This window comes from Micropterus salmoides, unplaced genomic scaffold (assembly GCF_014851395.1).
Source record: "Micropterus salmoides isolate LMB-PRFRI ecotype aquatic unplaced genomic scaffold, ASM1485139v1 Ms_hic_scaffold_2813, whole genome shotgun sequence".
NCBI lineage: Eukaryota > Metazoa > Chordata > Actinopteri > Centrarchiformes > Centrarchidae > Micropterus > Micropterus salmoides.
In genome coordinates, this window is record NW_024042055.1 from 1 (window position 1) to 18,472 (window position 18,472).

Consider the following 18,472-nt stretch of genomic DNA (forward strand, 5'->3'; position numbering starts at 1 on the left):
CTAGCATAGGGAACAGAACTCAGGGAAAGAGAGGGAAACAAAGCGATTAGAATATGTTGCCGCCACCCAGGACAGAGTTCAGCCCCTTTGCAGCCCCATTAGATGAGATGCAGATGTGTGGAGCACCTGAGTGCAGGAGCCAGGGAGGAGAGCCACACCCACATACAAACCAAACACACTCAGAGCGGAAACAGAGAGACAGGCAACCAGAAGGTGGGGGATAACAGCTGAGAACAAGAGGGGAAAAGTGGAGAGGTACCGCTGACTAAAACATTAACATGTGACTCTAAAAGTTTGTTTGTGTGTGTGTGCAGACTGTGGGGATGGTGGGAATGGTAGGAAATGACAGCTATGTGGGAGACGAGGCCCAGAGCAAGAGGGCATCCTGACCCTGAACTACCCCATCGAGCACGGCATTATCACTAACTGGGACGACATGGAGAAGGTGAAGACACATGCTACATGTTAATAACAAATGGTCATAAACTTGGTAAAATGGTAGCAGGAATATTGCATAGAAAAACTTAAATTATTTATTAAAGGGGCCATGTAGTTTTGAGCAGCCTTTTTCAGTGAAGTTTCACATTGCAAACTATGTTTTCAAGGATGCGCAGGAGTGCATGCTTGGAAACGTAGTTCCATACATAAACGAGCACTTGGCATTTGGCAAAACAGACTTAACAGGAGACGTTTCAAAACATCCCTCTGCTGTTTTCTCACAAATCGCACCCTGTGTAGTGCCTCAAAAACAGATAATATGGACTAAAAGAGGATCCATATGAGGATTTGTTAGTACAGTGCGGGTGGCTCTGTCTGAGAGAGAGGGAGGGGAGAGAGAGGCAGAGGGAAAGAGGTGTGTGAGTAGCCATTCCCTGTGATCTAACTATTAATTAACGTTTTTAGTTTGAAGTTAAACTTACAAAGGAAAGTTCTTATTCAAGCTTTTATTTCATGAAAAATTCCACAAAAAATAATTGCTACACCACCACACTGTGGGAATCTCTGGCTTAAATCATAATTTATTTGATAGTAGTATTAATAATGTAAGTAACCAGAGCTGTCAAACGCATGTAGTGAGAGTAAATAGTACATCTCTTTCTACATTTTAGTGGAGTAGGGTTTAGCATTTAATGGAAATACTCAGGTGAAATTACAAGTACCTAAAAAATGTACTTGAGTAAGGTACATAGGTACTTTCCACCACTGAAAATATCAAAATATTTAAAACTTGACACCAACCAGACTTAAATTGTCCTGCATATATTTTTATTTTCGCTACATTTGACATTAGCTTTAAAGTTATTATAATTAGTTAGTTAATAGTTAACTTACAGCTGTCCTGTTGCTGCAGATATGGCGTCACACCTTCGACAACGAGCTCCGTGTTGCTCCTGAGGAGCATCCAGTCCTGCTGACCGAGCCTCCACTCAACCCCACAGCCAACAGGGAGAAGATGACACAGGTGTGTGTTTGGAACAAATCCTTAAAAATGATGGGTTTATTTTGACCAGAAGAAATTCAGTCCAAGTCTTATAGGTTCACTGTGTAAGATTTAGTGGCAATTATCAGTGAAGGTTGCAAATTGCAACCAACTGCTCACTTACAGTCACCCCTCGTCACGCTCTGTCGGCCATGAGCAGCATTAGGCGACAGAGGAGATGGAAAACTATTAAGTTGCAGAAACCTCGAGCAGAACCATGGCTAAGGGTCTGCCTCGACCGGTCGGGCCAAGGGTATGTGTATATGTAGATATGATTGGCTCATTCCAAGGTAATGAAAACATAACGGTTCATTATGTAAGGTCTTTATACTCCACTGAAAACATAGTTGTGGATCTTATATTGCATTTCTGTCAATAGATCCTCCTAAATATTTCACACTGGACCTTTAACACAGCTCCTGTAAAAGACGCGAAGGGGGAAAAAAGCTACAGTTTTTTTTTGGTGTGTCTTCAGATGTCATAGCTTCTGTAGTAACACGTCTTCTTCTTCTTGGATCCAGATCATGTTTGAGACATTCAGATGTCCTGCCCTGTATGTCGCCACCCAGGCCGTCCTGTCTCTGTACGCTTCCGGTCGTACCACAGGTGAGAAGTCCGTAAACATTTCTGTGAGTTGTAATGTCTACTCAACATTGAATTTCCTTCCTGCCTAAAAATGAGTTGTATTTCTAGAAGAAGTCCAGGACATTGCTTAAGGGCGTCTTCAGAATTGCCCAGCGGGTGAACTGGCACCTCTCCAGCTACCAGTACATACTCAGTTTGACTGGTCCACACTGGAATTGAACCATGACCCTCTGGTTACTAAGCCAAGTCCCCACTGAGCTACTGGCCATGATGTTGAACCATGATCGCAGCAAGTGTTGTTCCTTTTTGTAATCGTGCACTGTTTGTCTTGCAGGTATTGTGATGGACTCCGGTGACGGTGTCAGCCACACTGTGCCCATCTACGAGGGTTACGCTCTGCCTCACGCCATCCTCACTGTGGACCTGGCTGGCAGACATCTGACTGACTATCTGATGAAGATCCTCACTGAGAGAGGCTACAGCTTCACCTCTGGTACGAGTTTGACCTAAAACAAATTGTATAGGCCCAGTTTATAGTCTGGAGCTTCTACTTCCTTTTAAACACGTGTATCCTAAGATATAAAGTTCCTGAATGGCTTTTCAAGTTTCTGAATATCTTATTTTTGTCCATTTTGTAACATTTCAAATCCCTATCTCCAGCTGAGCATGAGATTGTGCGTGACATTAAGGAGAAGCTCTGCTACGTGGCTCTGGACTTCGAGCAGGAGATGCAGACGGCAGCTTCCTCTTCCACCCTGGAGAAGAGTTACGAGCTTCCTGACGGACAGGTCATCACCATCGGCAACGAGAGGTTCCGCTGCCCCGAGACGCTCTTCCAGCCTTCATTCATTGGTGAGTAACGAGTATTAACACAAGCTTCTATACTAAAGAAAATCATTCAAATCAAACACTGACAAGTGCCTTTAAAAGGACTGAACAGAGTTTCTGAGCTCTTCTCAGTCAATAAGTTTTCTCGGCCTCAAAGCAGTTTCTGGTCTTGTGTGCAACAAATTAACTTCACAGTTAAATCAAACACTAAATTCTTTCTTGTTTCATCCGTGTGTTCAGGAATGGAGTCAGCTGGCATCCACGAGACGACCTACAACAGCATCATGAAGTGCGACGTGGACATCCTTAAGGACCTGTACGCCAACACTGTGCTGTCCGGCGGCACCACCATGTGCCACGGCATCGCTGACCGCATGCAGAAGGAGATCACCGCTCTGGCCCCACCCACCATGAAAATCAAGGTACAGCTTTAGTTTTTTCATGCATATCAGTAAGGGACTACTTGAATCACTTTTTTAGGAAATGGTTCAGAGGAACCTTTGATAAAACATATTTCTTACTTAGACTTTACATAGTGCTCCAAGTGACAATTGATTTTACTAGGGAATCTGATCTGTAGATCTTCAGAAAACAGACACTTCTGTGAACTTCTATTTATTTTAATACAACATTATTAGTTACTTTATCTTCAAAATTCTCTCATCTCTTCATGAGATGGAGGTTCATACTGAGCATCACGTCTTCCTGTCTCACCTGTTTTCTTTCCTCACCTTCAGATTATCGCACCCCCAGAGAGGAAGTACTCTGTATGGATCGGAGGTTCCATCCTGGCTTCCCTCCCCACTTTCCAGCGGATGTGGATCAGCAAGCAGGAGTATTACGAGTCTGGCGCCTCGATCGTCTACCGCAAGTGCTTCTAGAAAGCCCCATGTCATGGACTCCCCCTTTTCCTAACGTTAACATGCTTTCATCAAAATAGAAATGTGTCTAGTTCACTTTATGAAGAGACTAAAAGGTGTGGCCACAGCCTTCACTGATTCTGGTGATAAAGTATTGAAAGTAAAACAAACAGTATTATCAGTGATCATCTGTTTTTCTACTGTCACAACCTGGCTAAAGGGCCATGGCATAAGAGGGAACGAAGCAGCGTAAAGATCGAAAGTTCTTCAATTAACAAAAGATACTAAACCTAAGCGTTTAAATGTAAGGTGTGTGTGTCAGCAAGTTAAATAAACCAAAACATGCTGTGGCTGAGAGGCTGCTCAGGCCACGGTTTGGGTATTATTGTCTTTACACTTGTTAAAGCACTTTGTAACTTGTTTTTGAAAAGTGCTCTACAAATAAAGATTATTATTACTATTATTATCGGCTGGGTGGCAGAGAAACGAATGGATTGTGACAAGGTGGAGCTTTATTTCCACAGGCCGAGGTGTACGAGGATCACCTCAACAGACAAAAACAAAGATAGTGAGGTATCACTCCCACAGAGGTCTCACTGGACTACACAGGGGTTGTCACGTTAGCCATGTTTATGTTCCTCTTAAACAATCTCAGTGAATTAAATTGCATGTCAACTTTTGGCTTTTTTCCTCTGTGCTATACATTGAATTTGTCACAGTGCACGCAAAATGTTACATGTTTAAACCTCCTCTAATGTCTTCAATTGCTGCTTGAGGCATTTAAAATGCCTCTGCGTGTTCTGTGCATAGTTATGTTACATTTAGCTGAAGTTTTTATCCAAGGTGATTTACAAATGTGTAAGAAGTGGCACACCTCCTGAGCAGCTAGGGGTTAAATGTCTTGCTCTGGGAAACATTGGTGGATGTGTCACAGTGGGAACTCCCTCACCAAAGGCATTTGTTTTGATGAATACAGGATGCATGTAAGCAAATAATCATTGCCTACACAGGAATGTAATTTCCACTTTCATTTTGACTTGCATACTAAAATCTCATGATCCAGATAATGTGATTTGTTGTTGCCGTGAGACACAGTAAGAATGCACAGGTCAAAGATGCGTTTTTTGTAGGCCATCTTCATAACATTAGATTTAGTTTTTTGTAGTTATTTTATTTTTTTTATTCTGATTTTTATATATTTGAAAACAAAGTGGGGATAAAATTCTGTAAACACAGATGTGTTTCCATACCCTATTGTTCTCCAAACATTTAGCCAGACATGGATATGACTGATATCAAATTCCATACTTTTCCATACTGTGTAGGAACCCTGTAATTTAGTGTTCAATGTAACTGTGGTTTTAATTTCTAGCACACAAGACCACAAACGGCTCTGAAACATAAAATATATTTATGCTAACTGTCTAATGGCCAATAGTTACTGACTTAAAATCTGTGCAAGATCTATTAAAAGCACTTGCCAGTGTCTGTTTAAATGATTTGCTTTAGTGATACGACCTGCATTACTGGCCTTGTTACCCACCGACTAATGAAGGCTGGAAGAGAGCCTCGGGGAAGCTGAACCTCTCATTGCCGATGGTGATGACCTGTCCGTTAGGAAGCTCATAAGTCTTCTCCAGGGAGGAAGAAGAAGATGCCATCTGTGTCTCCTGCTTAAAATCCAGAGCCACGTAGCAGAGCTTCTCCTTAATGTCACGCACAATCTCATGCTCAGCTGAAATTAGAGAGTTAAAAGACACTAAAGTTAAATATTCAGAAAATGAAAAGCCTGCAGCCATTCAGGATTTTATCACTTACAAAGTTACACTTGTTATAAAAGGAAGTAGAAGCTCCAGATTATAAATCGTGCCTATGCTATTTGTTTTAGGTCAAAATCATACCAGTGGTGGTGAAGCTGTAGCCTCTCTCCATGAGACTTTTTATCAGACAGTCAGTCAGATCTCTGCCAGCCAGGACCAGACGGAGGATACCATGAGGCAGAGCGTAACCCTTGTAGATTGGCACAGTGTAGCTGACACCGTCACCAGAGCCTATCACAATACCTGCAAGACAAAAAGGACCCAATAACAAAATAGGAACATGCACTTTCTGTGGTTATTCTGATCATAGTTCAACATCAAGGCCGTCACTGAAATTTGCTAAGCTGCAGTTCCTCTAATGGCCTCATGATGCTGCAATAAGGAAACACAGCCATTTAGGAAATATATGTCATTTTAAGCAACGAGCCAATTTTTAACAAATGCAATTATTTTAAGACATTACAGCTCAGAGAGATGTTTATGGTTGTATTTGACTTCTCACCTGTGGTTTTACCAGAGTAGTACAGTGACAGGACTGCCTGGGAGGCCACATACATGGCAGGACACTTGAATTTCTCGAACATAATCTGAACCAAAGAGAAAGACTCAACCCAATTCAGTTTTGACAACAATTGCTATCTAATTGCGCTTTTCATATAGAGCAGGACTAGAACATACTCTTTGTAAAATTATTGCCATAGTCCCAACAATTCCCAATAATAATAATAATAATAATAATAAGTAAGTAGGATTAGTAATAACAATTGTTAGCAAAGGGTATTAAGCAGTAACATGTTAGAAGCAGGAACCAGACTCCACAACTCCAGCGCCAGAAATACCTGCAGAAGGCAATAGGAGGAAAAAGGAGAAGGACAATAACACAAGAGATAACAGCTTTGTTAGCTGACTGTCTGGTTCGCCTTCTACTTTTGGAAACTCTAGCAACCACAAGTAACCCTGCATTCTGGGAGCGCAGTGCTCTGGTGGGGTAGTAAGGTACTATGAGCTCTTTAAGACCAGATGGTGCCTGACCATTAAGAGCTTTGTAGGTGAGAAGAAGGATTTTAAATTCTCCTCTGGATTTTATAGGACAGCAATGCAGAGATGCTACAACAGGAGAAATATGTCAGTAAAACATGACATGTCACTGTGGAAGGCATGACATCTGAACCCTGTAGCTTGTTTTTCTCCCGTTTGTATACAGGAACTGTATTACAAGTTAGAAGAGATAGAAGTAAGCATATATTTAGAAAAAATGTCCAGCTGTTAATGTCTCAGTCTAGAGAATCTAAGGAGTTAAAGCTGCACGTGGGCAGTATGCATTGGTGCCTTGATTTTCTTTCTTCAGATCAGAGAGAGATGATGGTAAAACTAAACCCATAGGTTCTGAGAAGTTGTTACAAACACACACCTGTGTCATCTTCTCCCTGTTATCCTTGGGGTTAAGTGGAGCCTCGGTCAGCAGGACTGGATGCTCCTCAGGAGCAACACGGAGCTCGTTGTCGAAGGTGTGATGCCAAATCTGCAGCAACAGAACAGCTGCTAGTTCAATGATGAATCATAGTAACTATAAACTACTGTTAAATAAAAATATATTCAGGTCAAGAATGGTTGGTGTCAAGCTTTTTCCAGCTTTTAATAATTTGATATATATATATATATGGTTAAAAGGACATTATGAGTACAATTTTGAGGTACTTGTACTTTTACTTGAGTATTTCCATTAAATGCTAAACCACTGGGAGTTTGATTCATACATCTATAAAAAAAAAAATTATAATGCAATTATAGATTAAGCTTCCAGCAGTAAGTAAGCACCTATAAGTCAAAGTGTAGTAACAAAATGTCAAGAACTTTCTGCTATTGGTTGGGCATTTTCATTCGCTTATAGATTCATATTCCTCCATTTAATGATTACATGTGTATATATATATATATATGTACTAAATATTAATAAATAATGTAAGAATTTCTACTTTATAGTTGTGCCACTTTTTACAAGTTCTTGATCATTTGTTACTAAACTTAAACAGATCGAAGTCACAGCTCTCTGGCTGTTTAAGTATGTAAGTATCTTTACCTTCTCCATGTTGTCCCAGTTGGTGACAATGCCGTGCTTGATGGGGTACTTAGTAGTAGGGTCAGGATATCTCTCTTGCTGTAGGCATCGTCTCCCACGTACTGCATCTGTGTCATGTCCTGCACAATACATATATATATTTCTTAGGTAGCCCTTTCCTTGCACCTTTCTGGACAGCACCAGGCCTTGACATGATCCGCACTTACTGGCTGAAGAAACTAACTGCACTCCGTGAATGCCTGGCAGCACAAATGAACCAACTGCTGATGGATGGGACCCACCCAGAATGGTTAACCCAAGGATGGACAGTCCTGATCATGAAGGACCCCCAGAAGGGAACAATCCCATCCAACTACCGGCCAATAACCTGCCTCTGCACAACATGGAAGCTCCTGTCAGGCATCATTGTAGCTAAAAAGAGTAGGCACATGGCTCAATACATGGACAGGGCCAAGAAGGGATAGAGCAGTCACTCGAGACTGCAAGACCAGGCAGACCAATCTGTGCACCGCCTGGATTGACTACAAGAAAGCCTATGACTCACTGCCACACACATGGATACTGGAATGCTTGGAAACGTACAAGATCAACAGGACACTAATAGCTTTCATGAAGAACTCAATGGGGCTGTGGAAGACAAGTCTGGAAGCCAATTAAAACCAGTTGCACAAGTCACCATTAAGTGCAGCATATACCAAAGCGATGCACTATCCCCGCTGCTGTTCTGCATAGGCCTGAATCCCCTCAACCAGATCATCACAAAAACTGGCTACGGATATCGATTCTGAAGTGAAACAACCATCAGTCACCTCCTCTACATGGATGACATCAAGCTGTATGCCAGAAATGAGCGAGACATCGACTCACTGATCCACACTACCAGGATCTACAGCAACGACATTGGAATTTCGTTCAGACTGGACAAGTGTGGTCGCATGGTATCAAAAAGAGGAAAGTTGATCAGAATCAGGGGATTGAACTACCAGAAGGCCACATTGCAGATGTTCAGGACAGCTAAAAATACCTTAAGGTGCCGCAGGCTTATGGAAACCATGAAGAGGCAGAAAGAAAGTCCACCAGACTAAATACATACAGAGAGTAAGGCAGGTCCTGAAAAGTCAGCTGACTGGGAAGAACAAGATCTGAGCCATCAACACATACGCCCTGCCAGTCGTCACATACCCCAATGGTATAATAAACTGGCCAAAGGAGGAGATAGAGGCCACTGTCATCAGACAAGAAAGCTCTCACAATGCATGGAGGGTTTCACCCCGAATCCAGCACCTGAGACTGTACACCAAGCGTAGCGAGGGAGGCCGAGGGCTAGTGAGTGTAAGACCACTGTCCAGGATGAAACGACAAACATCCAGCAGTACATCAGGAAGATGGCCCCCAAAGATGAAGGGCTTAGCGAATACCTCAGGCAGCAGAAACCCGAAGGTGAGGACAAGGAAGATGAAGAATACTTCATGGAGGGACAAGCCGCTGCACGGCACGTACCACAGACAAATAGAAGAAGTGGCTGATTTCAAGAAATCCTACCAGTGGCTGGAAAAAGCTGGACTGAAGGACAGCACAGAAGCACTAATCATGGTGGCACAAAAACAGGCACTCACACTGCACAGGCCGGAGCCGTTGTTGACAACAAGGGCAGGGACCTCGTCTTCCATTTCTGAAAGGAAACATGTAGATTAATTAGCAACATGGTGTTTATTTCTCTCCCATAACAAACCCTAAACAGCTACGCTCTTCTTAAACACTCCACCCCTTGTTTTCTCTCTTGTTCTTTGTAGTAGGCTACTATTTTGTTTAAGTTGCTAGTTATTGCTATTCATGTTGTTTCTGTCATTAATGCTATTATAAGCTATTTAACAATGTCCTGTCTTTATTCTTTGTTTACCCTGCTCTCAAGCAGTTTGTTGACAAAATGTTAGAACTGAATAGAATTTAGATGAGCAAATAAGTCTGGCATCGGGCCCAATTTTTTTCAAGTCATTAGATGGTAGGCCAGGATAAAGTCAATTTATCATTTATAATCTGTCATGTACGGTGTGCGTGTTTAGCTTGCCTTTGACTTATGTTCAGTTCTGTTCTTGTTTGAATCTGTGCCGGCCTAGGATCTTGTCTTATTCTGTTTCTATCTGGTGATTGTTTCATGCTCAGTTTCTGTCTGCCTGTCAAATGTCTGTTCCCCTGGCAGAACAGAAAACACTCTAGACTAGATGATAAAACATATATTTAAAAGGTTTTCATATTTGTTCTGCACCCTTTTTAATCACCATGTGTGACCAGTCCAGTTTACAGCAGCATCCAGTCTGTGAGAAACAAATTATTCAAGTTATGACAATTAGGTGGGTTGTTTTTTTTTGTTTTGTTTAGTTGATGTTGGAAACAGGAATGGGTTAATGCAGAAAGGAGCAGCTCTTCCCTCAGAACATTATATTGCTCAGTCACTGCACCAGCAAACAAAAAAGATGCAATTTTATTATAATTTTAAACTGCATGTTGAGCTGTTTTTGAAATGTTTGAGTTAACATTCTCACACTTGCAGAGAGTTTTCTTGGACATGCTTTCCACAACCACCCATTTGTGTGGAACTACAGGTCAACCCCACAATTAATTGAGTTTTTACAGCCTAATAAAAGACAAGGTCCAATGCTAACAAAGTTTCTGGAAGGAAAGGCAAAGATTTTGCTACAAATACACTAGAATATAAGCAGACATTTTGAACTAACTTGAAGTGCTATCGTTAAATTGCACAAAATTTTAATGAACAGATTATATACTATTAACTGAACAAAACATAATAACCTTGATCATAACATTTTTTAAGTGAGTTTTAGAGACCCTGATGAGTCTTTTGTAGAAATTTTATTATTTTACCTTATCGGAGACAGTTTAAAACTAGATAAAACTGTTATGCCTCAAGGAGTTCATTGAACAATGGTCAAACCCGTTTTAAGATCCTTTTTATTTTACAACTGTAAATGTTTTGGGATTGGGAGGGGGAATATAATGAACATATTTCTAGTTATTTTTCACGCGTTCGGTTTGATTTACAAAAGCACCTTTTAAAAATTTCGAAAAAGAAATACTAACAAACCTAAAGTACTGGTTTTTTTTGTACAAACTTCTCAGCTGACAACTTACATAATTAAGTTGATTAATATCTTGGATAAATATTATATCCATATAATATTGCTTAAAAGATTACCCTCCTTTTATATTTTTGTGTAAAATTTATTCTTGAACTTTCAAGTATTTTTACAGCAACACTTTTAATGACAAAAAAGGCTTGAACATGTAGGCCTATTCTCCTTGTATTGAAAACAATCTCTGGTTCCACACTCCAGTCCAGTTGGTAGCGGTAATGCACCTCTTGGCTAGTTTGGCAACCGCCAATAAAAAAAGAAGTAGTTTGAGTGAAAAAATTCAAGCCTGACGGCGACGAGCTTATCAATGACGTTGAGCACTGGCGACGTAGTAGCCTATCCACAAGTAGCTGTCACACGACGGTCTCCTTTGGTAGGTTATCTGTGGCATTATCCACACCCGGGAGAGTTCAGAGCCAATAAAACGCAGCAAAGCTTTTTTTTTCAATCAAAACGGTGGTTCCCTGAACAACCTGCTGAGTACACAAGCGCACTGAATTTTCCAGCCTTTTTTACACCGTTGTGTTTACGAACTGGTTGCAGCTGATTGGGTAACACCTGAGACACGCCCACCAAACGGGAGAAATCATACCTGGAAGCCCATTGCAGAAAATTGCGCAACGTTGCAAGAAAACATGTCGTTCAATCCGAAATGTTGCAAACCGGTGCAAAACGTTTTGAGATTGAACTCGCCACCCACATCAGGGAACGTCCTCCCCAAGTGAAGGAGTTCAAGTACCTCGGGTCTTGTTCACGCGTGAGGGAGACTGGAGCAGGAGATTGGCCGCAGAATCGGAGCAGCGGGGGCAGTATTGCACTCGCTTTACCGCACCGTTGTGACAAAAAGAGAGCCGAGCCGTAAGGCAAAGCTCTCGATCCGCCGGTCAATTTTCGTTCCTACCCTCACCTGGTCATGAAGGCTGGGTCATGACCGACAGAACGAGTCGCGGGTACAAGCGGCCGAAATGGGTTTCCTCAGGCGGGTGGCTGTGTCTCCCTTAGAGATAAGGTGAGAAGCTCAGCCATCCGCGAGGAGCTCAGAGTAGAGCCGCTGCTCCTTTGCGTCGAAAGGAGCCAGTTGAGGTGGTTTGGGCATCTGGTAAGGATGCCTCCTGAACGCCTCCCTAGGGAGGTGTTCCAGGCACGTCCAGCTGGGAGGAGGCCTAGGGGAAGACCCAGGACTAGGTGGAGGGATTGTATCTCCACACTGGCCTGGGAACGCCCCGGGATCCCCCGGTCAGAGCTGGTTAATGTGGCTCGGTAAAGAGAAGTTTGGGGTCCCCTGCTGGAGCTGCTGCCCCCGCGCCCCGACCCCGGATAAGCAGATGAAGATGGATGGAAGGAATGTGTGTGGATGCAGTGTGGTGTAATATGCTGCCTGTTCAGGGAAAGTCAAGGCTTTTACAAAACACAATGGCTATAGTGGGTGTATTTCTCGGTTGAATCTCTTCTTTGGGTTTCACATCCACTGTTTCTTCGGAGCTTTAAAGCAAATATTTTGATTGTATTCCCTCTGTGCCATCAAAAGCCACCGGGCTCTTGCCGAAACCCGGGATCGAACCAGGGACCTTTAGATCTTCAGTCTAACGCTCTCCCAGCTGAGCTATTTCGGCCGCTGTTGCCTCATCTGCCCACCAGAGGCCGATCTAGCATAGGATAACGTTTCTGAGATACAGAGGTACTCTTGAGCTTTAAAGCAAATATTTTGATTGTATTCCCTCTGTGCCATCAAAAGCCACCGGGCTCTTGCCGAAACCCGGGATCGAACCAGGGACCTTTAGATCTTCAGTCTAACGCTCTCCCAGCTGAGCTATTTCGGCCGCTGTTGCCTCATCTGCCCACCAGAGGCGATCTAGCATAGGATAACGTTTCTGAGATAACGCAGCACAGGTACTCTTGAGCTTTAAAGCAAATATTTTGATTGTATTCCCTCATCATTAAAAACATATACTTTTACCTAAATAGCATTTTAATCCAGTGTCTAAAAACGGTTTCCTAAATTAGATGGAATATGTAGTGCGGGGTGAGGGGGTCCCGTCTCAGGGCTATCCAATCCCTGTACATCCAAAGCGAGAACTGTGTCCGAGTACTCGGCTGTAAGTCGGACTTTTTCCAGGTGAGGGTTGGCCTTCGCCAGGGCTGCGCTTTGTCACCAATCCTGTTTGCGATAGCCATGGACAGGATGTCGAGGCGTAGTCGTGGTGGGGAGGGGTTGCGGTTTGGTATCTCGTCGCTGCTTTTTGCGGATGATGTGGTCCTGATGGCGTCATCGGTCCTTGACCTTCAGCTCTCACTGGATCGGTTGGCAGCAGAGTGTGAAGCGGTTGGGATGAGGATTCGCACCTCTAAATCTGAGGCCATGGTTCTCAGCAGGAAACGGGTGGGGTGCCAACTCCAGGTAGGGAATGAGTCCTTACCCCAAGTGAAGGAGTTCAAGTACCTCGGGGTCTTGTTCACGCGTGAGGGGAGACTGGAGCAGGAGATTGGCCGCAGAATCGGAGCAGCGGGGGCAGTATTGCACTCGCTTTACCGCACCGTTGTGACAAAAAGAGAGCCGAGCCGTAAGGCAAAGCTCTCGATCCGCCGGTCAATTTTCGTTCCTACCCTCACCTATGGTCATGAAGGCTGGGTCATGACCGACAGAACGAGGTCGCGGGTACAAGCGGCCGAAATGGGTTTCCTCAGGCGGGTGGCTGGTGTCTCCCTTAGAGATAAGGTGAGAAGCTCAGCCATCCGCGAGGAGCTCAGAGTAGAGCCGCTGCTCCTTTGCGTCGAAAGGAGCCAGTTGAGGTGGTTTGGGCATCTGGTAAGGATGCCTCCTGAACGCCTCCCTAGGGAGGTGTTCCAGGCACGTCCAGCTGGGAGGAGGCCTAGGGGAAGACCCAGGACTAGGTGGAGGGATTGTATCTCCACACTGGCCTGGGAACGCCCCGGGATCCCCCGGTCAGAGCTGGTTAATGTGGCTCGGTAAAGAGAAGTTTGGGGTCCCCTGCTGGAGCTGCTGCCCCCGCGCCCCGACCCCGGATAAGCAGATGAAGATGGATGGAAGGAATGTGTGTGGATGCAGTGTGGTGTAATATGCTGCCTGTTCAGGGAAAGTCAAGGCTTTTACAAAACACAATGGCTATAGTGGGTGTATTTCTCGGTTGAATCTCTTCTTTGGGTTTCACATCCACTGTTTCTTCGGAGCTTTAAAGCAAATATTTTGATTGTATTCCCTCTGTGCCATCAAAAGCCACCGGGCTCTTGCCGAAACCCGGGATCGAACCAGGGACCTTTAGATCTTCAGTCTAACGCTCTCCCAGCTGAGCTATTTCGGCCGCTGTTGCCTCATCTGCCCACCAGAGGCCGATCTAGCATAGGATAACGTTTCTGAGATACAGAGGTACTCTTGAGCTTTAAAGCAAATATTTTGATTGTATTCCCTCTGTGCCATCAAAAGCCACCGGGCTCTTGCCGAAACCCGGGATCGAACCAGGGACCTTTAGATCTTCAGTCTAACGCTCTCCCAGCTGAGCTATTTCGGCCGCTGTTGCCTCATCTGCCCACCAGAGGCCGATCTAGCATAGGATAACGTTTCTGAGATAACGCAGCACAGGTACTCTTGAGCTTTAAAGCAAATATTTTGATTGTATTCCCTCATCATTAAAAACATATACTTTTACCTAAATAGCATTTTAATCCAGTGTCTAAAAACGGTTTCCTAAATTAGATGGAATATGTAGTGCGGGGTGAGGGGGTCCCGTCTCAGGGCTATCCAATCCCTGTACATCCAAAGCGAGAACTGTGTCCGAGTACTCGGCTGTAAGTCGGACTTTTTCCAGGTGAGGGTTGGCCTTCGCCAGGGCTGCGCTTTGTCACCAATCCTGTTTGCGATAGCCATGGACAGGATGTCGAGGCGTAGTCGTGGTGGGGAGGGGTTGCGGTTTGGTATCTCGTCGCTGCTTTTTGCGGATGATGTGGTCCTGATGGCGTCATCGGTCCTTGACCTTCAGCTCTCACTGGATCGGTTGGCAGCAGAGTGTGAAGCGGTTGGGATGAGGATTCGCACCTCTAAATCTGAGGCCATGGTTCTCAGCAGGAAACGGGTGGGGTGCCAACTCCAGGTAGGGAATGAGTCCTTACCCCAAGTGAAGGAGTTCAAGTACCTCGGGGTCTTGTTCACGCGTGAGGGGAGACTGGAGCAGGAGATTGGCCGCAGAATCGGAGCAGCGGGGGCAGTATTGCACTCGCTTTACCGCACCGTTGTGACAAAAAGAGAGCCGAGCCGTAAGGCAAAGCTCTCGATCCGCCGGTCAATTTTCGTTCCTACCCTCACCTATGGTCATGAAGGCTGGGTCATGACCGACAGAACGAGGTCGCGGGTACAAGCGGCCGAAATGGGTTTCCTCAGGCGGGTGGCTGGTGTCTCCCTTAGAGATAAGGTGAGAAGCTCAGCCATCCGCGAGGAGCTCAGAGTAGAGCCGCTGCTCCTTTGCGTCGAAAGGAGCCAGTTGAGGTGGTTTGGGCATCTGGTAAGGATGCCTCCTGAACGCCTCCCTAGGGAGGTGTTCCAGGCACGTCCAGCTGGGAGGAGGCCTAGGGGAAGACCCAGGACTAGGTGGAGGGATTGTATCTCCACACTGGCCTGGGAACGCCCCGGGATCCCCCGGTCAGAGCTGGTTAATGTGGCTCGGTAAAGAGAAGTTTGGGGTCCCCTGCTGGAGCTGCTGCCCCCGCGCCCCGACCCCGGATAAGCAGATGAAGATGGATGGAAGGAATGTGTGTGGATGCAGTGTGGTGTAATATGCTGCCTGTTCAGGGAAAGTCAAGGCTTTTACAAAACACAATGGCTATAGTGGGTGTATTTCTCGGTTGAATCTCTTCTTTGGGTTTCACATCCACTGTTTCTTCGGAGCTTTAAAGCAAATATTTTGATTGTATTCCCTCTGTGCCATCAAAAGCCACCGGGCTCTTGCCGAAACCCGGGATCGAACCAGGGACCTTTAGATCTTCAGTCTAACGCTCTCCCAGCTGAGCTATTTCGGCCGCTGTTGCCTCATCTGCCCACCAGAGGCCGATCTAGCATAGGATAACGTTTCTGAGATAACGCAGCACAGGTACTCTTGAGCTTTAAAGCAAATATTTTGATTGTATTCCCTCATCATTAAAAACATATACTTTTACCTAAATAGCATTTTAATCCAGTGTCTAAAAACGGTTTCCTAAATTAGATGGAATATGTAGTGCGGGGTGAGGGGGTCCCGTCTCAGGGCTATCCAATCCCTGTACATCCAAAGCGAGAACTGTGTCCGAGTACTCGGCTGTAAGTCGGACTTTTTCCAGGTGAGGGTTGGCCTTCGCCAGGGCTGCGCTTTGTCACCAATCCTGTTTGCGATAGCCATGGACAGGATGTCGAGGCGTAGTCGTGGTGGGGAGGGGTTGCGGTTTGGTATCTCGTCGCTGCTTTTTGCGGATGATGTGGTCCTGATGGCGTCATCGGTCCTTGACCTTCAGCTCTCACTGGATCGGTTGGCAGCAGAGTGTGAAGCGGTTGGGATGAGGATTCGCACCTCTAAATCTGAGGCCATGGTTCTCAGCAGGAAACGGGTGGGGTGCCAACTCCAGGTAGGGAATGAGTCCTTACCCCAAGTGAAGGAGTTCAAGTACCTCGGGGTCTTGTTCACGCGTGAGGGGAGACTGGAGCAGGAGATTGGCCGCAGAATCGGAGCAGCGGGGGCAGTATTGCACTCGCTTTACCGCACCGTTGTGACAAAAAGAGAGCCGAGCCGTAAGGCAAAGCTCTCGATCCGCCGGTCAATTTTCGTTCCTACCCTCACCTATGGTCATGAAGGCTGGGTCATGACCGACAGAACGAGGTCGCGGGTACAAGCGGCCGAAATGGGTTTCCTCAGGCGGGTGGCTGGTGTCTCCCTTAGAGATAAGGTGAGAAGCTCAGCCATCCGCGAGGAGCTCAGAGTAGAGCCGCTGCTCCTTTGCGTCGAAAGGAGCCAGTTGAGGTGGTTTGGGCATCTGGTAAGGATGCCTCCTGAACGCCTCCCTAGGGAGGTGTTCCAGGCACGTCCAGCTGGGAGGAGGCCTAGGGGAAGACCCAGGACTAGGTGGAGGGATTGTATCTCCACACTGGCCTGGGAACGCCCCGGGATCCCCCGGTCAGAGCTGGTTAATGTGGCTCGGTAAAGAGAAGTTTGGGGTCCCCTGCTGGAGCTGCTGCCCCCGCGCCCCGACCCCGGATAAGCAGATGAAGATGGATGGAAGGAATGTGTGTGGATGCAGTGTGGTGTAATATGCTGCCTGTTCAGGGAAAGTCAAGGCTTTTACAAAACACAATGGCTATAGTGGGTGTATTTCTCGGTTGAATCTCTTCTTTGGGTTTCACATCCACTGTTTCTTCGGAGCTTTAAAGCAAATATTTTGATTGTATTCCCTCTGTGCCATCAAAAGCCACCGGGCTCTTGCCGAAACCCGGGATCGAACCAGGGACCTTTAGATCTTCAGTCTAACGCTCTCCCAGCTGAGCTATTTCGGCCGCTGTTGCCTCATCTGCCCACCAGAGGCCGATCTAGCATAGGATAACGTTTCTGAGATAACGCAGCACAGGTACTCTTGAGCTTTAAAGCAAATATTTTGATTGTATTCCCTCATCATTAAAAACATATACTTTTACCTAAATAGCATTTTAATCCAGTGTCTAAAAACGGTTTCCTAAATTAGATGGAATATGTAGTGCGGGGTGAGGGGGTCCCGTCTCAGGGCTATCCAATCCCTGTACATCCAAAGCGAGAACTGTGTCCGAGTACTCGGCTGTAAGTCGGACTTTTTCCAGGTGAGGGTTGGCCTTCGCCAGGGCTGCGCTTTGTCACCAATCCTGTTTGCGATAGCCATGGACAGGATGTCGAGGCGTAGTCGTGGTGGGGAGGGGTTGCGGTTTGGTATCTCGTCGCTGCTTTTTGCGGATGATGTGGTCCTGATGGCGTCATCGGTCCTTGACCTTCAGCTCTCACTGGATCGGTTGGCAGCAGAGTGTGAAGCGGTTGGGATGAGGATTCGCACCTCTAAATCTGAGGCCATGGTTCTCAGCAGGAAACGGGTGGGGTGCCAACTCCAGGTAGGGAATGAGTCCTTACCCCAAGTGAAGGAGTTCAAGTACCTCGGGGTCTTGTTCACGCGTGAGGGGAGACTGGAGCAGGAGATTGGCCGCAGAATCGGAGCAGCGGGGGCAGTATTGCACTCGCTTTACCGCACCGTTGTGACAAAAAGAGAGCCGAGCCGTAAGGCAAAGCTCTCGATCCGCCGGTCAATTTTCGTTCCTACCCTCACCTATGGTCATGAAGGCTGGGTCATGACCGACAGAACGAGGTCGCGGGTACAAGCGGCCGAAATGGGTTTCCTCAGGCGGGTGGCTGGTGTCTCCCTTAGAGATAAGGTGAGAAGCTCAGCCATCCGCGAGGAGCTCAGAGTAGAGCCGCTGCTCCTTTGCGTCGAAAGGAGCCAGTTGAGGTGGTTTGGGCATCTGGTAAGGATGCCTCCTGAACGCCTCCCTAGGGAGGTGTTCCAGGCACGTCCAGCTGGGAGGAGGCCTAGGGGAAGACCCAGGACTAGGTGGAGGGATTGTATCTCCACACTGGCCTGGGAACGCCCCGGGATCCCCCGGTCAGAGCTGGTTA

At 45.9% G+C, this 18,472-nt stretch overlaps 6 non-coding genes and 2 pseudogenes across 6 annotated transcripts; 1 reads left to right on the plus strand and 7 right to left on the minus strand.

Moving 5' to 3' along the window:
* Positions 1-317: 317 nt before the first annotated feature.
* LOC119881967 lies at positions 318-3,789 on the plus strand (annotated as a pseudogene).
* A 1,499-nt stretch (positions 3,790-5,288) lies between these two features.
* Positions 5,289-7,769, minus strand: LOC119881966 (annotated as a pseudogene).
* Positions 7,770-12,345: 4,576 nt separating this feature from the next.
* trnaf-gaa lies at positions 12,346-12,418 on the minus strand. The gene has a single exon. It is a non-coding gene; the product is annotated as a tRNA-Phe (tRNA).
* A 134-nt stretch (positions 12,419-12,552) lies between these two features.
* On the minus strand, positions 12,553-12,625 carry trnaf-gaa. The gene has a single exon. It is a non-coding gene; the product is annotated as a tRNA-Phe (tRNA).
* A 1,427-nt stretch (positions 12,626-14,052) lies between these two features.
* On the minus strand, positions 14,053-14,125 carry trnaf-gaa. Its single transcript has one exon. It is a non-coding gene; the product is annotated as a tRNA-Phe (tRNA).
* Positions 14,126-14,259: 134 nt separating this feature from the next.
* On the minus strand, positions 14,260-14,332 carry trnaf-gaa. The gene has a single exon. It is a non-coding gene; the product is annotated as a tRNA-Phe (tRNA).
* Positions 14,333-15,760: 1,428 nt separating this feature from the next.
* Positions 15,761-15,833, minus strand: trnaf-gaa. The gene has a single exon. It is a non-coding gene; the product is annotated as a tRNA-Phe (tRNA).
* A 1,428-nt stretch (positions 15,834-17,261) lies between these two features.
* On the minus strand, positions 17,262-17,334 carry trnaf-gaa. Its single transcript has one exon. It is a non-coding gene; the product is annotated as a tRNA-Phe (tRNA).
* Positions 17,335-18,472: the final 1,138 nt, after the last annotated feature.